Below are 10,344 nucleotides of genomic sequence, written 5' to 3'. Positions count from 1 at the left end.
AATTGGGAGTTATAGAGGGTTTTTTAATAAGAAATCAACAGGAGTAAGAGCTAAAATAACTCAGTGCTCAATAAGGCAGGGATTTGGCTTGATCCTCAGAGTACGAGGAGGGGAAGATCATCAGTCTGGAGCTCCAAGGCCTCTTGGATCATCTACCCCAACCCACTCATTTTATAGAGGAGGAAGAATTGAGATACACTATATAAGGTGGTGGAAGTTTGACGATATCAGGACTGCCCTTACTCTTATTCCAAGGTCTCAAAAAGTTGACGCCTCAACACCAACACACACACACACACACACACACACACACACACACCTCCTTATCCTATCTTAAAGAGCAAAATCTAAGAGAGGTAAGTCATTTGTGGCTTAGACTAGTGTGACTTAGCACATCAATCCTGCCCTTTTCTTGCAGCAGGCCTTGACTGGGAGAATAAGGGAGAGATGAGAATCCCAAGTCATGAAGGGGTCCCAGATTGCAAAAGAGGTGGTAAAAGAAACTCTTTTCCAGTTTTGCCTGGGACTATTCCTGATTGCCTTGTGCCACTGATGACTTTTTTTCCCCACAAACCTTTTGTTGATGAAATTCAAACTATAACGACAATAATAGAATACATTTTTGGTAACATAGGACTACTTAATGAGAAGAAAGAACTGTTTCGGGGGCAGGGGTAACATTCTTATCACTCTATTGGGATTCGAAGTTATTGTTTCCTGTCATCAAAATCAATTTTGATTTTGTAATAATAAAAATATAATAAAATAAAGCAATAAATAAATAAAAAATAAGATAATATTTTACGTTTCATTTTTGAAAATATCTTTTCATACAAATAGACAGTGCCAAATAATTATATCAACCCATGAGCATATGATTTTAATTGAGCCTAAAGGCTAACAGTCTTAAACAAGGTTGTTTTCTTTGGACACATTTCTTCAGCTACTGCAATCAAACATGATTTAATTAATTCACCATCAGTAAACAGTTTTCTTTGCTTGGCTAACAAACGAGCTGCTCAGGAACTTATTTTGGTTGCAGTCTCATTTTCATTTTTTATTTCTGTCAAGAAATCCTGCTGTGATGAGATACTGTTTTATATTTTCTAATTTTTCCAACTGTTGCTTTCTTGTGAGCTAAGAATATTGTGATGAGTGCTTGGTCTGGTCATGTTTATGTATGTTGTATTCATTTAGCAAAGATACGGTGTCATTTCATGGTGAACACAATGTTTTGCCATCTAATTAGATAACAAAATAATTCATACTCCACTGTGACATTTGAAATGTGACATTCTTTTCTTGTTTTGACATGATGGGTATGCACTTTTGTATGTTTCTCTTAACTGTCTTAACTTCAAAGTTTTTCTGTTGCTCCGGTCTTTTCATCAGGTATGCTTGGAAGGCCTCTTTCATTAAAGATCCATTTTTTGCCTTGTAGCATTACACTCAGTTTTGTTGGGTAAGTTATTCTTGACTGTAAGCCCATATTTTCTGCCTTCTGGAATATCATATTACAAGTCATCTGCTCTTTTACAATGATAGCTACTAAATCGAGTGTGATTCTGACTATGATGTTTTTGGTACTTAAATTCTTTCTGGCTGCTTGCAGGACTTTTTTCCTTTAACCTGGATGTTCTAGATTTCAACTATGACATTCCAGGGAGTTTATTATGAGATTTCTTTCAGGAGGTTGACCAGTGGATTCTTTCTATATCTGCTTTGCCCTCTAGTTCTAAGAGATCCGGGCAGTTTTCTTTGAAGATTTCTTGAAATATAAGGTCTAGGGTCTTTTTTTTCTTTTTCTGGTCATAGTGTTTAAAAAGTCCAATGATTCTTAATCTTTTTCTCCTTGATCTGTTTTCCAAATCAGCTTTTTGCTATGAGACACCTTAGATTTTCTGTCATTGGCTTCTATTTGCTCCATTCTAACTTAGTTCTTCTGCCAAGCTATACATTTCCTTTCCAATTCTTTCTTCCATAGCTCTAATTTTTTTTTCAAATTTTTTCCTCAAGCGTTCTTATTTCATTTATAAAAACATTTTTAACTCTTTTTTAAACTTTTAATTCACCTGTTCCAGAAATTCTAGTTAAGTTTGTGTCCAATCTGTGTTTTATCTTTAAAGCTTTGTTTATAGATGTTTTACAGTAATCTTCTTTTTTCTGGGTAGGTCTTCTTTCTGCCTTTCCTGCCATCGTAAGAGCTCTTTATCATGGATTTTTGTTTACTTGCTTCTTCTTCCAACTTCGTTCCTGATTTTGGACTTGACATAAGGGCTGAGCTCTGTAACACTTCAGGTGGAAAGGTCTGGGCTGGTCCTGCTGCTACTTACTTGGAGTAGCAAGTACTGTTATGCCAGGGTCTCAGGGGCAGGCTGGGGAACTGCACAGTTTCAGTGCTCCCCCAAAACAAAGTCTGATGGCTAACCTCCATCTGAGTTCTACAAGCTCCTGACCTCGGCTCTGATCAGGGCAACAACAGAATGCTGCTGGACTCAGCCCCTCTCAGCCAGCTAGGAAGTTTTGCTGATTCAGCATGACAGAACTACCCACTCCCCTTTGATCTGGTTTCCCTAACCAAGCTACTCTTCCTCAGGATGGCCTTCATACTGGAACTGAGATCCTACCCTGCTCCTGGGGTCTGAACCGAAGCACTCTTCCTTGCCTCTGAACTTCCTCCTAAGCGCTTCCTTACTTCAGAATGCCACCCCTCAGCACAGGTCCCCATCTCAGTCTGCCCTAGATCAGTGACCAAGAACTGGATAAGCTGTTGGCATGTGGCCAAATCACAGCGCCTCAGTATGGTCCTGCGGACGCACCAGGATGGGATTGGGATCTCCTGGGGTTTGGCCTCTTCCTGAGTGCTAGAGTGCTCTGAGAAAGGATTCATTGTGACTTTTTCTGGATTTCTCCATCAGGATTTGGACTAGCACATTTTCTAGGTCTATTTGGAAGACTTCTGTGAAGGGGAGCTCAGCTACATGGCTTCCTATTACTCCACCATCTTGTCTCCATCTCTCTACTTAACATTTTAGATGGGTTTACTATTCCCTTTCTAATTAAAGCCCCTGAAGAGTACTGAAAATATTTCCAAGTATTACCAATTTTTACCTTGTCAAGTTTTCAAGGACAGTAAGTAAGCACGGCTGTGATCCTAGCCTCCGGAGTAGTCTAAGGCTTCTTCCACCAGGCAAGGAAAGAATTCTTACAGACACAGCAACTACACTGTCAAGTTGGTGGCTAAAACTGAATCACCTAAGCACCCTTTGGTGAAATCACTAAAAGAAAAACTTTCCAGCCAGGAGGCTTTTATCCTTGCCTCAGACACAGTGAGATTTCAAGACCTTATCCTGAAATAATGGAAGCTAACTTTAGTATTAGGGCAACTAGGTGGTGCCATAGTGCATAGAGCACTGGGCTTTGAATCAAGAAGACTCATCTTCATGAGTTCAAATCCAGCCTCAGACACTCACTAGCTGTGTGACCCTGGGCAAGTCACTTAACCCTATTTGCCTCAGTTTCCTCATCTATAAAATAAGCTGGAGAAAGAAATGGCAAACCACTCCAGTATCTTTGACAAGAAAACCCCAAATGGGGTCACAAAGAGTCAGATACAACTGAAAAAACGACTGAACTGATGACTGAATTAATAGTACTAAAAGTTTACTGTACTACACTTCAAATGAGAAAGGAAATGAACAGCTGGTAAATGGAATGGTTTTAGATGAGTGTGCAAAACCAACCCAGCAAGCTGCTGAAGCCTTCAGGCTGGTCTCAATGGTTGGAAGAGTTGGGTCTCCTGACTTCATTAAATAAGATTTTGCAGCAAGTACGTAAAGAAAAAATGTCTTTCAGGTCAATGATTCTCAAACAAACAAAAAATAGAAGACCAAAAAACTATCAATAATAAAGGTCTGGTTATAAGTTAACTAGGAACGAGAGATAAGTCCAGTTTGGCAGGAGTGGCCCCTGGTTGAATATCTTTTAGAGGATAGCATAAACAAAAACTGCTGATGATTATCTGCATTTCACAAAAAAAAAAAAGAAAGAAACAATGGCATTTAGATATACCCTACACAGGCTAGCAATTATGTTGACAATGAAAAAATGTGGTCGTACTTGAAAAGTAACAAGCTCTGTCTGGTCTGGGATGTAAGTAGTTTTGAGGATTGCTCCACCAGCAAAAACATGGTACATTCCTGTTGGTAGAGCCCTAGTTTTCAACTTAGGAAATGCCAGGAAAATATTCGAACGAGCTGAAAGTGGAAATACAGCAGGACAAAGTCAATGACCAGTTTCTGGGTGTTTGATCCTTGAAATCACAGCTCCCGACCTCAAGGAATAGCTTCACTTGAAGATGGTGCCATTGACAATGTATACTTATCATCGGGTTGGCCATAAATCAGACATTGCCTCCACATATTTCCATTTATGTTCACACTGTCCTCTGATCTGTTGCAGTTTTGTTGTTGTTTTTAACTTCATCTCCTAGATGACTTCCCCATTCACCTCATCCTTTTTCACAAGGAAGCACTCCATCTTTAATTGTTACATAGCAGTCCAGTTTGATCACTACTGCCATTTTTCCAGCAATTCACATTGCTCAAAAGTATGTATTCTAAAAGTTCCCCTTCTACCTTCCTGCTGCTGGTTGTTATCCCATACCAGCTTATCTTACTGACCATCCTGTTAACTTCCATGATTCTCCACACACCTCATCCGGCAGAGCTGGGTTGTGATGAATATCACTTTCATAGCTTTTTACCCACCAGGACCTTGAAGCTCAGAATGGAACCTTGAAAATTCTTTCCCAATTTAGTGTCACCAGAAATTTGCTTCCTTTAACTAAGTGGCAATGCTTTTTTTCCATTGTATTTTACAATACAGTTGTTGTTGTTTAGTCATTCAGTTGTGCCCAACTCTTCGTGACCCCGTTTGAGGTTTTTTTGGCAAAGATACTGAAGTGATTTTGCCATTTCCTTCTACTGCTCATTTTTTACAGATGAGGAAAGTAAGACAAACAAGACTTGCCCAGGGTCACACAGCTAGTAAGAATCTGAGGCCGGATTTGAACTCAGTTTCTCCTGACTCCAGGCCCAGCACTCTATTCACTATGCCATCTAGCTGCCCAGCTCAATACAATACTTACATTCCATCAAGAGCAAAAATTTCTAGAATTAAAAATGAGTATTTTTAAGTAGCGGTCAAATGAATTTCATCCTGCCAGGATTCAATGAGATAACATGGAAAGCACTTTGCAAACCTTGCCAGGATTGTACTCAAAGTCCTTGGTAGAACCTACAGAAAGTGCATCCCAATGGCTTTGGAGAGTTTTTGGCCATCTCCACTTCACAATGAAACATCAAAGATTAATGTGAAGTAGATGTTATTATCCCCATTTTACAGATGAGGAAACAGAGAGAGGGAAAGAAACTTACCCAGGAGCTACACAGCTAGTCACTGTATGAGGGGGCATTCAAACTCAGATCTTCTTGATTCCCAAGTCTGGAGAATGTCACTGCCAGGAGGCTGGCCACTTGGTGATGAATTCTTTCTTCCTGGCAATACATTAAATAAAGAAAAAAAGAAAATGGTCCTCAGTCCCACAAGGCCTCATTCTGATTCTGCAGTGAGTAGAAAAGGGTATAGAGGATACTAAGGTTCACAGTTTTTAGACCATCTATGAATAATAACTTAACCATTGTTAAAAACAGTAGCTAATGGAGTGCTAAACTCAGAGCAAGGAAGACCTGGGTTCACATCCCACCTCTGACACATCCCAAGGCATTTAACTTCTCAACCTCAGTTTCCTCATCTGCAAAAAACAAGAAAACTGCCTACCACACTGGGTGGTTGTGAGGCTCAAATGAGGTAATATATGCAGAGTACTTTAAAGCATATGTGAGTGAGTACTATTATAATTACTCTAAATGTGAGATCCTTGCTCAGTGACCACCAAATCCACAAAGCATTGGACAAACTGAATCACATCAATCTATATGTTCTCATTTTAAATGAAGCCAGGAGATATAAGGAATTTGTAGTTAAATAGAAGGAGAGCTCACAGATTCTCCTTAGAGAGGCAAGTAAAGGAATCGGTTTCATTCTGTGCCTGAAGGCAAGACGAAACATTTCACGGGGTACTTGGTCATCTTCTTTTGCAGTACTAAAAATAGATATAAATGAAAAATCAAATCAAAAACAATTGAGGTCTATATGCTAACATCCATTGCAGAGAATAAGCAGGTAAAGAAATTCTACAAAGGGTTCAATAATACCTTCCAAATTAAATCAGCATACACTTTGACACTCAGTGATTTTGATGCATGGGTAAGAGAGCAAATAACATGATGGAAAATATGACTCTGGATAAAGAAAAAGAAGAGACCAGTGGCTTATAGGACTGGACAGAAACTTCAACTTTATGGATACTTTTTTTCAGCCTTCAAAGATGACAAGCACTGAATCACATCACAAAAAAAATGAAGTTAACTCTAACTTATGAATGACATAAGGAAATGACAGGTTACTGAGGTGGGAGTCATCTCTAAATCTACTGTCTCTGTACAACCAGACCACCAACTTGTTAGAGCAAAGATCAAAAAAGAAAAAACAAATTAGATGGTATGCCATGCAATTAAAACAGCTCCAATTTGACCTACTTAAATAAGTTATTCATATCAGGAAGTAAATAAAAGAAAAGATATTGACTAATATAAAGACACCACAATAATGAAACGTCACCTTCAGCCCATGAACACTTATTCTCCTTACCAGGAACAGAAATATGGCAGCCACGAGGGAGGAAGCTGGAAGATTGCAAACAGTATTGCCTCATAAAATGACGGTGAGTGGTTTAGGGAAACAAACCTACAGCAAGCTTGAAGTGCTATCCAATTAAACCAAATCATTTGATCATGGTCACGTCAATCTACTTTCTTGGGCCTCAGTTTACTCATCTGTAAATTAGATTACACTAGATAACCTCTAAGGTCCCCTTCCAGCTCTAAATGTATGATCCCAAGAAATTTAAGAATGAAACTAAGAAGATAACAAATAGAAGAAAAAATGATAAGAAATGTCAAGATTTCTATAATAAACTATCTTCTCCATCAGTGAAAGTAGAACTTCCAGATTTGGACTCTAACATCACATATAACTCAATGTGCTATATGAAGAAGTAGAAATAACCTCCCCCCCCCAAAAAAAAGAAATGGTACTAATGAAATAAAAAATGAGACCCCCTAGACCAGACCCAGTGTACTCAGAGGCAATCCATTCGGGACTAAATCTTGGGGACATTGAGGGACTGACTCTATGGAGGGCACAGTGTCCTATGATATTCCAGTATGTAGGCTGCGGTTAAATCCTGCTGATGGACAATGAATGGGTCCCAGAATTCAATAGGAGGGATCAATCAAGCTGGATTGCATTATGGAAACTGCACAGAACTTTTGATGACCCTAAGTTTCTCCCTGAAACCAAATCCCATCCTTTCAATGCTTGCTGATTGACTGATTGATCAATTAAATATTCTTCAAGCAATGCTACAGGGCTTGGAACCACATAATACTGCAGTCTCTGAGGAATCAAAATTGTGTGTCACCCAAAAGGAACTGAAGATTCACACAGTGAGCAGCCCATTAGCATCAACTCAACTGTGAGGACAAAAGTTATTAACACAGAGATGGATAACAAGAAAAAGGAGGTAGGCTGGTCATATAAGCAAGAAAGAGAGATAACAGACAAAGAGTTCACCTGCTGCACAAGTACTCACATAATGTCAAGGGATCTAGAGGAAGGCACCCAGCACACTGGTTGGACACCCTGTAGAGGGCTGAGGGGAGGACAAAGACAAAGAGTCCCATAAGATGAGAAGAAATGAATGTTAGTATCTGCACTACTGATGAGAGTACCCAAATCAGCAAGATCAGAAATTCATCAAAATATTAAAGCGTTTAAAAAAAAAATTTAAGTGTTCCTCATCTACCTCCTGCATGCTGCTTCTGAGCTTACCCTGCCTAGCACTAGGTCCACATTTGTTCTGAAGAAAAAAGTTGGGAGTAGAAAATGGGAAGGAGGAAAATGAAATACATAAGTAGTTGTGTCTATGTAGACTTACCATGAGTGTCACATATAAGTCTTATGGAGCTAATTCCATAGGTAAGTTTTAAGCAACAGTCACTCTACATAAAATCAATTAATCAATAATCAATAAACGTTTATTAAACACTCACTATGTGCCAGGCACTGTGCTAAGGCTCTCTTAAACACCAGGGCACCTTTTCTAATCATGTTCAAATAAGCCCTATTAAAAGCATGGCAAAGATACAGAGTAAGCTAGTATGCTGTGTGGGATGGTACAGTAGCCTGTTAGCAAGTTTTGTGACTACATAGTTTAAATTCAATAGTAGTGAAATTTCATACTCCTTTCCTGTGAAACTCAAGTAAGTACATTTTGGGGGATAATAACTGAGCAATAATAATAAACTAGATGCTAGAGTGATACCTATAATTAGATCATCTCAATGTATTTTGACTTCATTCAGTTGTTCAGTCATTTTTCATTCATGTCCGACTCTTCATGACCCCTTTTTTGGGGGGTTTTCTTGGCAGAGATACTGAAATGGCTTGCCATCCTTCTCTAGCTCATTTTACAGATGAAAAAACTGAGGCAAGCAAAGTTAAGTGACTTGCCCAGGGTCACACAGCTAAGTATCTGAGGCCACATTTGAAATCAGGAAGATGAGTCTTCATGACACCAGGCCCAGAGATCTATCCAATGTGCCACCTAGCTGCCCACCTTAACTTCATATTATCCATTAATTCAAAGTCCTGTTATTAATTCTGAGGTTCACTAGGCTCAACAAGTCAATCTTTCTCCATACCCTAGCCCCCAACTCTGCTTAAAGAGATGGATTTTTCCTTCATCTCTAAACTCTACACTTAGAAAATTTTAGTATTATAAAGATCCAGTTATGTACTTGTTATTTTTCCATTATGAGGCATCTGAAAAAGAATGTTGTTAGGTAGAAGTTCTTAATCTTATTTTAAAAGAAATTATTTGCCATTCTTTATAGTTTAACAAGATTTTGACTGATTGCATAGTTGTCAAGGATTTATAGAGCAATGGAATTTTTTTTTCATACAGACTCAAACTTTCTCTTGAACCACTTTTCTAAATCACTTTCTGTTATTTTGTGTATGCTCCATCTCACTCCTCCTTAATTATCCTTCCCATTAGGTCTTTTCTCCAAACTTTACCTTCCTAAGCTTTGCTCCATTCTTCGATTCTCATTTCTGTTCCAATGTTTTATACATCTTTTCCAAATTGCCAACACTGAAAGTCAATGCCACAGAAGCTCTAAAGGGTTCATTTCATTAAGAGACTTTACAGCCTTTTGGCCGTGGATGGTCTATTACTCAGTTTAGCTCCATGAGAACAATTCACTGGCTTAATAATTCAATGAGCAATGGAGAAAGAGAACTCAAAACATGAGTCTCAGAAATGCAGGTGATTTGTGAAGAAGTCATTAACCAGTGCATATCCTTTGACCCAGTGATCTAAGGAGCTTCAAGGTGGTAAATGAAAGAAACATCTCGTGTATAAAATAATGAGAGGGGCAGCTAGGTGGTGCAGTGAATAGAGCACCGGCCCTGGATTCAGGAGGACCTGAATTCAAATTTGACCTCAGACACATAACACTCACTAGCTGTGTGACCCTGGGCAAGTCACTTAACCCCGTTGCCTTGCCCAAGAAAAAAAATTTAATTAATTAATCAATTTAATTAATTAATGAGAGGGGTCCCAAAAGTCTTAGTGCATTTTATTAGACACCCTATATTTATAGTGATCCTCTCATTGTAATCCCCCCTCGCCAAAAAAGGGGGAAAAAAGGAAACAAAATTGGCATTTGTTTATTGGGAAACTGCTGATTAAATTGAGATATATGAACATAATAGAATATTACTGTACCTTAAGAAACAAGGGATACATATATAAGGACTTTAGAGAAACATGAGAAGAGTTTCATGAAATAATGCAGAAGAAAGAAGAACCAAGTGAACAAAATACAGAATGACTATAACGATATAAACAACACTAAAAAGCAATGAAACTTTGATGAATTGTATTAAACAGTCTTGGCCCCAGACAACTGATAATGAAATGCACCTCCTTTCTCTCAGTAGAGATGTGGAAGACTATGGAGGTGGAATGTGGCCTGCTCTATCAGATGGGATCATTGTGTCACTTGGTTCTACTTAAATGTTTTTCTTTGTTACAAGGGAGGGTTCAAAGGTAGGGGGTGATGGAAGGACTGTGGGAAGGGAAATAAGTAGCTA

This window comes from Vombatus ursinus, unplaced genomic scaffold (assembly GCF_900497805.2).
Source record: "Vombatus ursinus unplaced genomic scaffold, bare-nosed wombat genome assembly UNPS02014802.1, whole genome shotgun sequence".
Lineage (NCBI taxonomy): Eukaryota > Metazoa > Chordata > Mammalia > Diprotodontia > Vombatidae > Vombatus > Vombatus ursinus.
This window is presented reverse-complemented; position numbering follows the sequence as displayed.